Source organism: Lutra lutra, chromosome 13 (genome assembly GCF_902655055.1).
Source record: "Lutra lutra chromosome 13, mLutLut1.2, whole genome shotgun sequence".
In the NCBI taxonomy this organism is placed as follows: Eukaryota; Metazoa; Chordata; class Mammalia; order Carnivora; family Mustelidae; genus Lutra; species Lutra lutra.
The window spans coordinates 9,959,366-9,975,910 of record NC_062290.1 but is presented as its reverse complement, the minus strand read 5'-3'; the positions used below and the strand labels follow the sequence as shown (position 1 = coordinate 9,975,910).

The following is a 16,545-nucleotide window of genomic DNA, read 5'->3' as shown; positions in this document are numbered from 1 at the left end:
GTCTGCTTCTGTTTAATACAGTAGTTCTCAAAATGTGGTGCCTGCTCCCCCCACCCCACCCCTGTCCCCCAACACCACCACCAGCCCTGCCTGCGACAGCAGCGCATGTCCGCTGGGAACTTGTTGGAAATGGACATTCTCAGGCCTCACCCCAGACCTGGTGACTCACCACTCGGGTGGGAACCGGCCATCTGTGCTTTAATAGATTAATGCTTTGGATTCGGAGTTACGCTTAGATTTGAAAACTGCTAGTTTTAGGTGCTTTGTTTTTAAGATTTATTTGAGAGAGATCGAGAGAGAGAGAGAGAGTGGGGTTGGTGCAGAGGAGAGGGAGAATCCTGAAGCTGTCTCACCACTGAATGCAGAACCCAATGTAGAGCTCGATCTCAGGATCCCCGAGATCAGGACCTGAGCCCAAATCAAGAATTGGCCGCCTGACCGACTGAGCCACCCAGGTGCTCCTGTTTCATTTTTTTGTTTTGTTTTGTTTTAATGGTACACTTTGCTGTAATTTTCTGGGAAAGTAAAGATGTTTGGCATTTAGACTTTGGGGATAAGAGCGCACCGTGGCTCAGAGTGGCACCGTACGGAACCCCTGCCCGGGTGCTGGTAGTGGGTCATTACCTTGCACACCTTTCCTCGAGGCCTCAGGGTCCAGCGAGGGGCTTCCTGCCACCTTGCCCCCGGTCATCCTCAGATGTGGTCACCTGCTCCACGGAGAGCTGAAAGAGGGTCGAAATGCTGGAGAGTATGAAACGTTACATCCCAGGGCTTATGGTTTGAAGGGCAGGACTGAGCCGAGCGGTAAGCCCATCGGAGGGAAAGCACTTTCTGATCTGGTCTCACACACGTACAAGCCTTCATTCACCTTTTGTTTTCTTTGCTTGAAGTTTGAAATGTTCTTCCTTCTTTATATAAAATCTAGATACAAAGTAAGGAAGTGTACTTTGGATGACAGAATGCTCCTTATTCCCTGTGCAGTTTCTCAAGTGTAACTTTTTTTTTTTTTTTTTTTTTTTTTTTGCCCTTTGCCAAACCACAGACGGTAAAAAAGTTGTGTGTATTAATAGTATCGTTTACATGGTCAGTTAACTATTCTCCTTCTGATTAATCCTAGAAGAGAAAAGCTTTTCTTTCCTTGAGCCCTCTATGTAAAATTTTAAAAATTGAATATATTTTAATTTTGTTCTCCTGGACAGTGTTGCAGTTTAATAATGTATTGGACTGTTGATTTTTACAAAAAGCTACATACATACACAAACAGCTAGCTTTATACCTTGTTACAAGATCATTGCAAGTTTTTAAGGAAAAATCTCGTATGACAAGTGAAGAGAAAATAAGCTTGACCAAGTTGGACTGTTCTTTACCATATCACGAAATTACACATGGGTGTTTATGGGGGAAGTTATTCCAGACCCTTCCAGTTTTCTGCCCAAAAAACCTCCCCCAACCCCCAAACTGTGTTACTTTAGGTAACTATTTTCTCCCACCTCTGTGCAGTGTTTAATTTGTCTTGTAATGCAGGCTCGAGCTCTGCTGACAATTCCACCTTGAAGATGACAAGCCTATACCGGGGTGGGCACCATGTAGAGTGCAAATATCCCCCTCGGGGCTTTACCTTCATATCTTTTTTTTTTTTTTTCCTTAAAGATTTTATTTGTTTATTTGTCAGAGAGAGAGAGAGAAAGCACAAGCAGGAGGAGCAGCAGGCAGAGGGAGAAGCAGGCTCCGCACTGATCAGGGAGCCCGAGGCAGGGCTCGATCCCAGGAACCTGGGATCATGACCTGAGCCAAAGGCAGTCGCTTAATGACTAAGCCACCCAGACGTCCTTTTACCTTCATATCTTGATTTAATAGAATGTCAGCAGGTGGACACAGGAGGAATGGACTACATTCATACATGTATATGTATGTATATATGTAAATTATCAGCTAAAGCAGGCTGTTCACCATGCAAGCCTAGTAAAACAGGATTCGGTGAGGCACAATTTGGTGGGCAGGCACGCCGAAATGGGGAGACAAGAGGCCCAGACGTGGAGATGTGTTCCGAGTTCAGAGCATGGACTCCACCAGGCACCCCCCGCCCTGCTGCCTCTCATACCCCCAGCCTGGCTCTGCCTTCTCGGGTGTGCTCTAGTGCTCGCTCGGTGCCCCCAGTTGTTAGGCTGAGAACATGGTAACCGGGAAAGGAAGGTATTCTCTTGCGTGAGGAGGGCTTTCTCAGAATCCTGAAACCCCAGAGAATCCAGGCTCTTCAGAGAAGACCTAGGATCAAAACCAGAGAGCATGAGGAGGTGGGAGGGCGCTGTGTGCTGTGTTGCCTGCTCTCAGCTCCCCTCCCCGCCCGCCCCGTCGGTTCCCGGGCCACCTGCTTCTGGCACCCGGTCAGCGTCTGCTGCTTTGAAGCCCTATGGGAGAGGCGTCTTGCTTCACATGGGCCTGACGTCTTCATGGGCCCCGTGAGGCCGTGGCTGGGTGAGATGTGTGTATACGGGGAGGCAGAATGGGAGAGTCAGCTCTGACCATCTGGCTGGGTCAGGACATTCCAAAGGAGGGAGTAGTTGATGTGGGGAGGACAACAGCCTCCCCCCACGCATACCACGAACATGTTGCTATGGGTTTATTCATTAGTTCTGCACTGTGGGGGAGGAGTCCTCTTTGGCTCCCAGAAGATCTGGCTGCAGGACCTGAAGAACCTTGGGGCAGACTGGGGCATCAGGGTCACGGATGACCGTGGATTTCCCGAAGTGACTCCACCCCACGAGGCCTCGTGGCTGCGAGCATGTGATGCCTCCGGTGACACCTGCCTCTGTCAGTGCAGACCCTTTAAACAGTCCTGGTGACGAGCAAGGCTGAAGTTCACGGTGAATACCCGCATGGTGGAAAAGCCTGCTGAGTCCCTCCTGGGAGGGCATCCTTTCCTCTGAGTAACGCTCTCATCTCCTGATGGAAATCGGTGAATCTGAACGAAGACTCAGAAAATATGTATAGGTTGTTAGATGCTAATCCTTTTGGCATCATGGCTTCATTTGCTCACTCAGTGGTGAATTCAGATTGGGGAAGAGTCTTGGTGCACAGACTCGGGGTGAAGAAATGCTGTGCTCCTCTGACTCAGCGTCGCTGGTGGTAGCGGAAAGGTGAGGCTGGTGGCTCTCCCCCGTGTCGCCCTCCCTAGATGGGCTGGAGTAGGTCATGACCTGCACTTGGTCATGACGTCGGAAGGCCCCCGGGTCATCTCTTCACACTGATCCCTGCTGCTGCTGGGTCAGAACTGAGGCGGGGGAGGGGGGCACTTTGTCACACGAGGAGTCCAGGCTCCCCATCCTGCCACTCCCTTGGGCCCCTGCATGTCTGTGGGTAAGCCAGCAAGCGGGTGTGACTCTCGCTGCTCCACGGTTTCACCCTCAGCTCTCCTGCAACAATCTTAGTCACGTTCTCCTTCCGACCACAGCCTCCCTGATGCAGGGAAGCCAGAGCTCTCTAGGCCCAGGAATGAGGGAAGCGGGGCCAGGCAGACACAACCGGAGACGCCTCCCGCCCCGGGGTGGAGACTGTCCACACCCAGCCAACAACCAGGCCTCGAGCTGGCCCAGCTCCTCTGCAGGCACGAGCCACCGTCCCCTGGGTCGGGTCGCCACTCAGAGGCATCTCCTGCTCTTCCTCTCGCCTCCAGATTTGGAGGGAGCTGGTCCTGCTCCAAACCAGGTGCATAACGGCATTTGTTGTTGGACTGTTTCCAGAGCCCGCTGGGAAACTGTCGATTGCAGAAGAGTGGCCTTCCCTTTCCTAAGCACTTTCCGTGCCTCTCCCGTGAATTCGTACAAGCGTCAGGAGAGCTTTTTCTTTTCCCCTTCTCTGGCGAGGGGGGATTTACTTCTGTTACTACTCCCACAGGAGAGCTCCCTACCTGGCTCCCATACACGGCGCACTTTTGCCCTCAGACTTTGCGCACACCAGGCTGACGGCGACTGGGGACACTTTCACGGATCAGCCGCCATCCTTCGCTCTTACGTCATCTGCAGCCTGGCCCACAGCTCAGTTACGGCATCAAAAACCAAAAACATTTGGGGTATGTGTGTGTTGGGGGTGGATATATTTAGGAGTAAATCAAGGAGAACCCTCTAGCAGGTGGCAAAGCTTGCTCGCGGCATTAAGAAAACTCTGCCAACTTGGGCAACCAGCAGATGACCGAGGGCCTGTGCATGCCTCCTCATCTAGGATTTCAGCATCGGCTCCACATAAAATATTTATGCAGCACTGCCTTTGCCTCCCCGTACCCCCAACAAGAGCACGGGCTCACGTGTCTACTGTTACCACAGTCATCACCAGCGTATAACCTGCTGAAGAACCTTGAAGGGTAATTGGAATGTTGGAAAGTAAACGGCCATGGGGTTAAGTTTGTAGGGGCTGATAAAGTGGCCTTGGTTCCTAAACAGAAATATTTATCCTGTGACCAGAACGGCTCTTCAGCGGTCAAGACACGTGACAGAGGAGGGAGAAGAGAGTTTGTTAAGGCAAAGGGTAGAAGGGTCGGTACAGAAGCTGGTAGGTTGGGGAGCTACTGGCAGAGAGACCGGAGTTACTGTTGAGAAAAAAATGTCACTGGAAACACAGCTGGCGATAATTCTGTTACCGAGTCTCTAAGTCACTGGAGACACTTTATTATGTTTTTAAATGTGTCATGAGTACCTACCAAAGCAGAAGATTAAAAATGCTAATAATGCTTATCATTTTTTCTTTATTCATATCTGATTTTTCTTTTTAAAAATTTTTTTACATTTAAATCCAATTCAGTTCATTTCACAATTCAGTTAATGAACATACAGCATATTCTTAGTTTCAGAGGTACCTGTCTGATTGCTCTAAACTTAAAGCCCTATTTTGAAGGAAGACAAAAATGTTTTAAGTTCTCTTTTTGACAGTTTAGCATAAATTAGGCAAGTCACCCCGAGGTCATCATCTAGAATCTCACCTGAACTTGGACTTTTGCTCCTTTTGACCTGACACATTGTAGTATGTGGGTTTTGGGGGTTTTTTTGTATGTTTGTTTTCTCTGATAAATGGATAACTATCATTTTCCTGAAGCAGGGAAATAGAATTTCGATGCTGAAAGTGGACAGCATATGGCCATTGAATAGTTCTGGAAGGTTTCTTAGAGAAGCAAAAGCAGGCACGCCCAGGGGGTGCTGGGCAGAGAGGGTCTGCAGTCATTTATTTTTTGGTGACTGAGCTCTGCACATGGCGAAGCCAGGAGCGAGGGAATAAGCGACAGGAGGTACTTTTACTGGTTTAAGTCAGGTAAGCTTCCGGGTACAAAATGACAGGGACAAACTCTGTGGCTTATCTCTGCTTGTCTCCATTGCCCTCCTGCTTTCTGCTCAGTCCCCTTCAGCTTGCGTCCTGTACCAGCACGGTTGCAAATCGTCCCCAGGGGTCACCAGTGGCCACCTTACTAGTGAAGTTCAGGGACCTCTTGTGAGTCCCCCATCCACAGCCTTCGACATCGCTCCTGTTTCTCTGGGCTTGTGCTCTCTTCCACACGGTTCTTCTGCCTGTGTCCCCGCCTCTGTGTCTCCTTCCAAGGTGGTTCTTTCTCGCTCACTCTTTCTTCTGTCATCCCCCTTAGAACTTTCATGTAGCCCTGAAATCACAGCCACCGTCTTTCTTGAGGTAAACAGTGGCAGCCAGTCCCCTTTCTGTACTGTGAGTCCCCCCCGTTGATGCAGAGGGTTTGATCACAAGCTGGCTTCTCAGTGTGTGCCCTGACACAAAATCTGTAGGTGCCTGATGTGCTTAGAACTCTTTTCCTGGCTCCGTGAGGAGGCCCCTGGGTTTTCTGTGTATGGTTTCCTCATTGCTATCAGAATAAGCTCCCGGGTGAGACTCCGGGCAAATGAAAATGGTGGCATTAATTAAAAAAAAACAATCTTGGGGTTGGGGCGCCTGGGTGGCTCAGTGGGTTAAAGTCTCTGCCTTTGGCTCAGGTCATGATCCCAGGGTCCTGGGATCGAGCCCCACATCGGGCTCTCTGCTCCGCGGGAAGCCTGCTTCCTCCTCTCTCTCTGCCTGCCTCTCTGCCTACTTGTGATCATTGTCAAATAAATAAATAAAATCTTAAAAAAAAAGAAAAAAATCTTGGGGTACGGGTGACTCAGTTGTTAAGCATCTGCCTTTGGCTCAGGTCATGATCCCAGGATCCTGAGGTCGAGCCCCGCATCGGGCTCCCTGCTCAGCAGGAAGCCTGCTTCTCCCTCTCCCTCCTCCCCCTGCTTGCCTTCCCTCTCTCCCTGTGTCTCTAATAAATAAAATCTTAAAAATAAATAAATAAATAAATAAATAAATAAATAATCTTATTACATTAAGGCACAAAAGCATATAAATTTCAAAAAGCATTTGCAAAGCTGATCCCAAAAATACCTGGCTTATAAACACTGAAACGTGGCCTATACTAAAGTGAAAAACTTAAAATAATCAAAATAGCCCCGTTCCAGCTGGACCACCGAGCTTAATAAACACGAAACAACGGTCAGTGCTGTTAGGACTCCGTGTGAGGGTTAAATCGCCTGGAACGTGGGCCTTGGGAGGGCCAGGGGCTCAGCTGGGCCTTGACGGAGAATAAGGAAAGCCTCGGCCCCCATGGGGAGTGATGGGTCCACAGATAGGGTCTAAGGGTGTGTTTTTTGGAACCTAGGAAGACTTAGCCTGGCGAGGACAGACGGAGTTTGTTGGACGTTGGAGGAAGATGAGGTAGAGTAGAGCTAGATTATGGAAGGCGCTGAAGGTTCTCAGAGCAGTTTATGTTTGCCAGAAGAGAATATCATTACCGCCACGGATCCGGATGTAAGAGAACGCTCGATTTGGAAATTCGAAGACCAGCAAAGTCTAGATCTGCACATATCCTCTAAGGTGGGGTGGGGAGCACTCCTATTTCTCGAGCCTCTGGTGTACGTCAGGCACATGGTCTGCTATAGTTCTTACCTTTAGAGTGACCTTAGGGGGTAGACAGCCTGTTCCCATCTTACACGTGGCAGACTGCGCTCCTGGGGAAGGCGGGGAGCGCCTGGGCCAGGATTTAAGCGCAGGGACATCTGACTTCCAAGCACAATGAGGATGGAGACCATTTTAGTCCATTCTTTACTTTGAGGTCCAGAGAACTGAGACCCAGGGGAGGGGGGCTGCTGAGGGGGCACAGGTAGGAGGAGGATGGGAGCAGCTGCTCTGTGAGGGAGCCTGGGTGGGCGGTGAGCTGTGGGGCGAGGCCAGGCCCGAGGCTGCTGCTGGGGGCAGCTGGGGTGCCACAGCATCTGGAGGGTAGTGGTGGGTCCGGGTGAGGGAGAGCTGTGGGACATTGCAAGGGACAGAGGCTCTGAAGTGGTCCCACAAGGAGGGATGGCTGGAAAACCATCCCAAGGTTGGAATCCCAAGGAACTGCCACACACAGAGAAAGTCCTTGATGGAACGAGTTTCCTGAGAAAGGCCTCGTGTCTCTTACCGAGTGGTCCGACTCCGAAATGACAGGGACACCGAGATGTAAAAATGGACGGTGTTAGTGAGCTGCCTTCTGTACAGATTGACTAGTACAGGAACAGCCGTGGGGGCTAACGGTGCAAGTCTGGGAGGCACCAGCCGTCGTCTTCGAAGGGACGGGGATGTACCCCGATAGCGAGCAGCTAAGCTTGTCCTGAGAGCAAAGGACACCCCCGTTTGCATCCTCTCCTGGGCCGTCTGTCCTGCTGGGCTGCACCCTCCACCCCCCATCACCTCCCCACCCCACCCCGGAAAATGACTTAAGTCTGATGTCTCCACTCCGCAGCTGACCCCACTAATGGACTCCCCTCTCCTGCAGGTCCCGGGCCTGGCAAGGATATGGCTTCCCGACATTTCCCTCACCAGGCTTCCTTTCCTTTCAGAATGATCGTCACACGGCTGGACGGCCTGCTGGACAGCTGAATTGCCTCCGTCTTCGGACCACTCGAGGGACATCGTCCATGGGGCCGCGACACTGATTACAGTCATCTTCTGGCCTGACCTGACTGAGGTGAGGTGGACTTTTTCCGTATGTCTGTCCTGAGGTTGTCATGTTTGTCCCCTTTACCTTTGCTTTTTGGAGCCCTCGATCCAGTCCTCCCCCCACACCGAACTTTAATGCTCTCATAAGCCTTGCGGAGTGCCCTTCCTCTGTAAATGTGTAAGAGGGCAGGAGAGACTTTTATAGGATAAAATATGAGCTAGCTGCTTGGCTCTCAAGAATAAAGGGGAAAACGTATTACTCCTCAGATTAAATCAGTAGAAGTACCCTATTTCCCTAAACACAATATGCATGGAGTGGATTATGTTAGGGAAGGTGAATAGACGGAAAGGAGTATTACTAAGGCCACTTGGAAAAAATGGAGATACTTCAGTGTTAATATATTGCTGGCTTTAGTCAAGTAAAGAGAATTTCAGACCTACAGAGAATTTAAAAGGAGGAAAAAAAAGAAAGCCTGTCCTTCCACTTCCAGAGAAAATCCGTGTTCAAATTTAGATGCATTACTTGTAATATTTATATTACAGATATTTGTGATGACGTGTGTCTGTGTGTTGTGCGTGAGTGTTATGTGTGCCAACTGGCTAGATATTTGCAAAGCGAGTAACATTTACCACAGGCTTGCCTTATGCTGGACTCTCTCCCCAGCACCTGACATGTATTAATTTATGAATTCTCACAAGCTGGTGAAGTGTCTCTTTTGTTATCCTCATTTAAATGTAAGAAAACTGAGGTGCAGGGAAATTAAATGGCTTGCCCATGCTCACACAGCTGGTGAACCCACTCAGAACTTGAACTGGTTAGATAAGGTTGGCTTTTTAAAAATTTATTTATTTTTTGCATATCTCTTTTCCTTAAGAAGATGCTTATTCCTCGGGCCGCTGGGTGGCTCAGTCAGTTACGCATCTGTCTTCGGCTCAGGTCATGATCTTGGGGGTCCTGGGATCGAGTCCCACTCCCTGCTCAGTGGGGAGTCTGCTTCTCCCTCTTCTCCCCACTGGTGCTCTCTCTTGCCATCTCTGGCGCTATCTCTGTCTCTCTCAAAGAAATAAATAAAACCTGGGGGAGAAAACGCAAATGCTTATTCCTCTTTATCTGTAGCATCATTTTTTATGTGTGTGCTGTTCACTTACACGGTGACGCCCTCTGGCTTCCCTGCCCTGTCTCATTTTGTGCAACTGTCGTGCACATGCGTGCTTATTTCCCAAGGACATCCCGCTCCGAGGGGCTCGGCTGAGTCAGCGGGAATGTGGGAATGTTCCATTCCGGTTTCTGATTCACTCCACTAATGGTCTTCTCAACAGGCTGTACCAGTTTATATTCTAATTAGTGGCATAGGGAAGTGCCCGATGACCCTAAGCCCTCAGCAACACTGGCTGTTGGCAATTTGAGTAAGTTCGTTTGTTTGTTAAAAGACTCCGGTTGGCCCACCTCTCATACTCTAGAGCCGGCCTCCTGCCTAGTTTCTGTCTCTCTGCTTCAGTCCTTGTCACAAAGGAGTTTCAGAACAGTGGGTGAGAAGAGCATGGGCGCTAGCGCTAGATGCCTGGGTTCAAATCACAGCTGAGCTACTCTCCCTGTCTTCCCATCAGTAAAATGGAAATAATACTGAACCTCTCCCACAGGGCTGCTAGGTGATAGCTGACTCTTGGTATGTGCTTAGGTAACTGTTGGCTAGTAATGTCTTCCAGAAGTCCATGCTCAGGGGCCCCTGAGTGGCCCAGTTGGTTAAGCATCCAAATCTTGATTTCAGCTCAGGTTGTGAGGTCTCAGGGTTGTAAGGTCGGGGTCCGCCTCAGGCTTTGTGATGAGCCCGCGGTCTGTCAGAGAGTCTCTGTCCCTCTGCCTCTCCTCTGAAATGTTCTCTCTCTCTCTGAAAATACTCAAAAAAAAAAAAGGTCCATGCTTCTATAATTTTTAAGAAAAAAGGTTATACTTGTTTGCAGTGACATACGATTATTACCAAATTTGTCATTCACGATAAGAGCTGAAGTGCTCACACAGCTGTGTTGTTGGTGTTGACACTGTGGGGAAGCTAAAGGTGACATGTAAGCCATTCCTGCCCCAGCGGGAGCCGACCGGTCCCAGGTAATGAGGAGACAGTAATAACAGGCGTGTGACATCAGTAGAATGCAAAAGTGCTTTATGAGCTCACGGAGCACTTTCCCACGCCTTACTTCGCGGGATCCTCACGACAGAGCCGTGAGGAGCTGGACCAGCTGTTGTTAACCTTGCTTTATAGAGGCGGAATTCAGTGACCTGCTCACCCCAGCTCATGGAAGTGGTCGGTAGCAGAGCTGGGTGTGTACCCAGGCTTTCTGGTGCGAAACCCTCATTCTTGGTGCTTCATGACATACTGGAAAGCTGAGGGAGGGACAGGGGTCGATACCCAGCTCTAGAATGTGCCAGAAAAGGAAGGAGCAAAGTGGGATGCCACCTGGGGCTGGGGGGAGGTGGAGGAGGAGGGAGGGAAGAGATGGCGGGTGTAGACTCGGATGCTTTGACTTGGAAAGGAATATTTGAGGGCGCTCGAGACTTAGGACCTGAATGTAACTCCAGAATGGGGAAAAAAGAAATTATCTGTTGAGGTTAAGAGCGGTGGGCTTGCAGTTTTTGATTTGAGAAAGAGGACCTAATCAGAGTAGCCCTGGTGTGAGGTGGACCAGGGATCCAAGGCGCTGCCTTTAAAGACCTTTGTGGCCCCAGAGGCAGGGCCCAGATGATGTCACTCAGAAACTGAGAACTGCAGTGACCGTATTTACACACTCTTGTCACACGGTGCAGGGTGGCTTGATGAGCCTTGCAGGGGCTGTGCTAATCATCAGGCACAGAGTATGTGAAGTGGGAAGAGGGTCGGTGACTTCTTAATCTGTGAAACGGAAGTTTCAGACTACGTAGATGCTTCTAGAAGTCCCTTTCTACCACACCATTTCCTGATTCATCTTCGGTCTATACCGTCTCCTGTCTGTGACCCCCTCTACTAGGCAATTTAGCCTTTTTATGTGGTGATCTAGATAGTTTATTTGCTTAGTTCGCTTACTGTCATAAGCAGTGTATATTGGCTGTAGAAAAATAAAAGATAAGTAGACAAGATGTATTTTTTTAAAGATTATTTATTTATTTATTTATTTGACAGAGAGAGAGAGAGAGAGAGAAATCACAAGTAGGCAGAAGTAGGCAGAGAGGCAGCAGGCTCTCTGCTGAGCAGAGAGTCTGATGTGAGGCTCAATCCCAGGACCCTGGGATCATGACCTGAGCTGAAGCCAGAAGCTTAACCCACTGAACCACCCAGGTGCCCCCAAAAAGACGTATTTAACATGCATAATCCTACCACCATTAAATACCCACTGTTAATGTTCTTCCAGAAGCTTTAGTGTATGTATATGATTTTTAAATATAAAATAAGATTTTCGAATATAAAAATGTAACTTGGTTTTCTTTTTTTTTAAAAAGATTTATATATTTATTTTAGGGAGAGAGAAAGAGAGAGCAGCGGAAGGGGCAGAGGGAGAGAGAGAATCCCAAGCAGATTCTGCACTGAGTGTAGATCCCGATACGGGGGTCGATCCCACAACCCCGAGATCATGATCTGAGCTGCAGTCAGGGGTTTGACGCTCACCGACTGAGCCACCCAGGCGCCCTTCAACTTGCTTTTCTTGATATACTGTAAACTTCTCTCTGTATCAGTGGTCATGGCAGCATAAATTTTCTTATTATTGAAGTGTGATCGACATACAGTGTTGTTATTAGTCTCAGGTATACAACGGACTGATTTGACCAGTTTATTCACTACTCAGTGCTCATCACCATCTGTCACCATAACATGTGTCAGTGCATGTGCTCCTAACTATTTTTGAGGCTACTCTTAATGATCTTTAATATAAATTCAGGAAAGGTTTTTGATCTCTATTACCTAAAAAATCTGAACAGTTTACAGATTCCACTGACAGTATGCAAGAGATACTTTCTCCAGACTCCTCTTAATATTAAAATAGAATTAAAAAAAAAAAAACCTTTATCCAGTTTTGTGGACAAGTGAACGTTTGTCATATGTTTATGAACCATTAATTTTTCTCCTGTGCATTCTTAGTTCCTGTCCTTTACCCGTATCTCCAGAGAGACATTTGCTTTTTTTTGTTACTGATGTGCAAGAGGGTTTTTATTATAAAATATCTTTTATTATAAAAATATTGCAAGTTTTCATGTCCTTTGACTTCTGTATGGTGTTTTTAAAAGGAAGCAAATATTTAATTTTTGGTAGTGAAATCTTTTCCCTGTGGTCCCCATACAGACTAACTAGGAAGCAGGCAGGCCTGGAAGTATTACCCCTACAGTCTGCCCTTGCACAGTACAATGACTTCTTTTCAAGTGTTGTCCCATCCCGGTGTACCCTTCCTGGGCTGTCCTGGCAGTCTCCTCCCTGTGGCCTGCAAGGCCTGACATGACCCAGCTCTGCCTGATCTCCAGCCTCACCTCTGTTACTCTCCGTCTAACACTGTGTTCCAGCACCCCTGGCCTCCTTTCCATTCCAGGGATCGTGCCAACATCTTTCCTGCCCCCCAGGATTCTGCAGGAGCTGTTCCTTTGTGAACATACACACGTGTGTGCACAGACCCACATGCACTCATGCTTGTGCTCACACACTTGTGGCTGACTCTGTCTTGTTCAGAGATGCAGTTCCCAAGAGAGAACCCCAGAGCAGGCTGCTTGGGTCCCCCTGTCTTTCCCATTCCCCAGCTCCGTGCCCTTGGACCCCTTCCCCTCTTTTCCCCTGGAACATCGCCATCATCATCATAATAGTCCTTACTTATCTCAGACCTGCTGGGAGGTGTAAATGGGTCGATTTATGCAAAGATCTTAGACATCGACCCCTTGCACAGAAGTGCATGTCAGTGGTTCCTTGTTCTTGTCATTTTCCGGTTCTCAGAGAGTGCTCTCGTGTCCAGGCTTGGTCATTCCCTCCCGCATTCTCCATCTCATAATCTCTCTTTATCCCCTTTGAGACTTACCAGTATGCAATTACTTTGCATTGATTTACTTTGTCCTGTTTTCTTGGCTAGCCTGTGGCTCCCTGGGAACGGGCTGAGTCTCTGTTGTCCACAGCTGGGTTTCTGGCGTTCTGCAACATCTGTAGAAAGAATGAATGAGTATCCGCATGTCCAACCACAGACTGAGTAGGCATTCACCTATGTTGTGTTATTGTTGTTTTATGGTTTTATTTCATGATTTTAAATATTTCATCTTTGTAAAACTGAATTTGAAGTACAGTTTGAAATACAAATGCAAATTAATTTTTCAGGACATGAAGACATGAAGTAGCCACTTGCAATTGTTGTCTTTTTTTCTTTTTTTTTTTTTTTAAGAGCGCTCCAACCCAAATTCCTTCGGGACTCTTGTTGTTTCTTATTTCTTTGTTTGTTCATCATTCCTTGGGTAGTCCTTTTGCAAAAAGTAAATGCAGAAACTGTTCATTGACTTCAGCCAAATTCCTCATGAGCACGCTGGCCCAGGACCAGGAGGGAATGCTCCTGAGGTCACTTCCCATGGCTTGGAGGAAGACATGATGTTACCAACTTAAGTACTTGGTGCATTTTTTCAATATCGAATGCTGTTAAACCAGCTGGATATTTTAGGCAATCCTGTTTTAGATATTCTGTGTCCTGTTTCTTAAAAACTTAATGAAATCTTGAAACTTCCACATTCCACTGACTAAATTACTTTTCCTTAACTGCCTCTTGCATTTAGAGGAGAGATGAATGTGCCTCGGTGTAGATCACGTGTTCTGATTTTTGGTTTGGGAAAGACTGGTCACCATTCTTTTCCAGATTTTACCTTTCATCGTTAAAATTAATGATAAAATCAAGACCTACCCATTGTCAGAAAAAAACGTACACAGAAAAAAGCACCTCACTTGGATTTCACCTTCTGGATCAGCCCTTCATATAACCACTTCTAAGTTTATTGTCTGTCCTGCCAGGCTTTTTTATGCTTAGGTTTTTACATATGCATGTATGTATGCACACACACACAGACACACACACACACACACTACACACATGCGTGCATGCGCATTCTCACTCTCTCTCTCTCTCCCCCCTCCCCATCCCCTGAAAATACTTGCATGCTTTTCCGGAACAATGTCATAAACCCACTTTCTTATACACATCAGTAGGCTTTCACAACACTCGAAGCCTTTGTTTCCTAGCTGGCAGCATGCTAGAGAAGTTACTAATTGATCTTTTCCCAGGGCTTGAAACCCCACGTCCTGCTTGGCTTGCCTGAGTCACTGGATGTAATCTTCCAGAGGGCAGGGGCTTGGGCACACTCAGGAATGTGGTATAATCTGATAAGGGTTTCCGTCCTACAGCAAAGGAAGAAATAGGGGCTCAGAAGGGAAGCCAGCGGGGTGGGAAAAGGGATACTCTTCTCCGTTGATGAGGGTACGCCTTCAGCAAAGATGTTTTCCCTGGGTTAGAGACCACATGGGCTGATTTCTGGGGAGAGAGGCTCATACATCGGGGTGCTGTCTGGGGATAGAATTTTTCTCCACTCATTCTCTTCTGCCTCTTTTTTTGGCGGGGGGGGGGGGGAGGTCATGAGAATAGAAGACACTGAGGGGTGGGCTGGGTCAGAGAGCACAGTGAGTCGCAGGCTGTGCCCTTCACGCTGGCAGTGGGAAGAGGGCGGCTGACCGCCCCGGGTTCTGATCTATGGCGCCGCACTATAGAGAACCGGAGGGGTTTCTGTAAGTGATGGGGACCCAGGACTCCTGCAGAATGGCACTTGTCAGGGGATTTTCACAATGCACACCTTACTGTGCCAGAGAGGCAAGTTTCATTGCTTAAGGGGACAATTTATGGCCATGGGCTTATCTCCTTGTTTTAGCTCTTTATGTTTTTTCTGCCTCTTAATAAAATGTGAAGTCACAAAGCAATTAAATAGTAGTGTAGTTTTCAGGCAGGAGGTGGAGAAAGGCTACCCCGGGGGAAAGGCTAACATGATTGACAGAGGCTGACTGGAGATTTACATTGGGAATAACTCGTTTCTCAAAACTTTCTTCATTTCCTGGTCGGAAGTACGGGGTAAATCATCGACCAGGAGGATGGATGATTAAAAGTGCAGGAGTTATGATTTCTTTTTGACTTTGTAAGTCTCTAAATCTAACCCTTAACAGAGGGTTCTCATTTTAAGAACTCGTGAGGAAGTGATGGAAACCAGCCCTGCCAAGGATTGAAGGGAAGCAGAAACACTGTAAAATCTCAAATTGCTAATGAGCTTGAGCTGGTTTATATTTTATAAAATGTCTTGAGATCCAGTGCAATGAAGTGGAGAATTCACGAGCCTTTTTTTTTTCTTTATTCCTTAAACTGAGATCAACAAGTGTAGATATTTTTCAGTATTTAAAAATATCGAATGGGTTTCAACTGTTAGTGTCTAGAGTTTTTTAAACAGCATTAGGAATATGTAATAGTGACACTTAAAATGAGGAAGAATGTGGACAACTGAACGTGAAAATAGGGAGAGTCGAGGTCCCTGTTCCTCTTATCCCAGCTTCCTCGAACATAAGAGAAACGCTTTTGATTTTGCTACTTTGTATCGATGACCTGCTTGTTCTCATCAAGAGAATTAACAAGTGAAGATACAGAACTTGAAGTTGTCATTCTTTCTTATCCGAGAAGCGTTTCGATTTTAAGGAGTTTTGAAAAGCTGCCGTTTGAGCTGAAGTTCTTGTTTCCCCATAACCCCGTGGAGATGGCCAAAGCAGACAGCTTAAATTAAAATACAGTTGTTGGTACCTGTGGAGAGAAGGAGTAATTTAATGAAGAGTTAATTTATAGGATCCAGAAAATGAGTGGCTAAAAGGACAGTGCTTTTTCTGGTGTAAATTTCTCTTGCCATGCAAGCACCCTGCAAGGGAGACTTCGTGCTTTGGCAGGAGCCACCCCTGTTCCTTCCTCGCTAAACTCTACCACCACACACACAAAAAACAAGACCCAGAGAGTCAAGTACACAGCCATCCTGTTGCTGCTGAGGATGTGTTTCCTGGTAGATGACCCCCCAGAGGATCCGTGCTGATGGAATGGGGAGATGTTAATTTCTAGAGATTGGTAAAATGGTAACAAACCACTTTCATCCCAGATCAATAGATCGTTCCCAAGTCCCTGCCCTGGGTCCTTGTGTGGGTGGTGGAGTGCCTGTTGTTCTCTTTCCGCCCCTATAGAGGAGGGTGTGGGATGCCTTCAGGTGTCCATCGCTGCGGATGAAGTTTGGAGAGAGAGGGCTGTGTGACCTCTCAGCCCTCATTCTGGGCTGTTTCTCAGGCAGCCCCCAGAGCCCGTGCTTATGAACAGTTGCTGGTTTTGAGTATGTGTCATTTTCTCCGGTGACAGTCCTTTATCCATCCAGACTGCTCCCCAGGGACGTATCTGGATGCGGAAGGCGCCCTTCTGCACTGGTACCACCATCTTACTATTCCAGTGGAAGGTGACTCTTGGGGAATTACTGTTTTGCTCTTCTCG

The 16,545-nt window shown here is 47.7% G+C and overlaps 1 protein-coding gene across 3 annotated transcripts in view; it reads left to right on the top strand.

The window, feature by feature from the left end:
• Window positions 1-16,545, top strand: part of KANK1 (KN motif and ankyrin repeat domains 1) — a 201,589-nt gene that overhangs the window by 61,866 nt on the left and 123,178 nt on the right. For all 3 annotated transcript variants that reach the window (XR_007122152.1, XM_047698935.1, XM_047698934.1), the window contains exon 2: window positions 7,911-8,038. The gene's annotated coding sequence lies outside the window, so the exon portion shown is untranslated. The remainder of the gene's footprint in view (window positions 1-7,910; window positions 8,039-16,545) is intronic.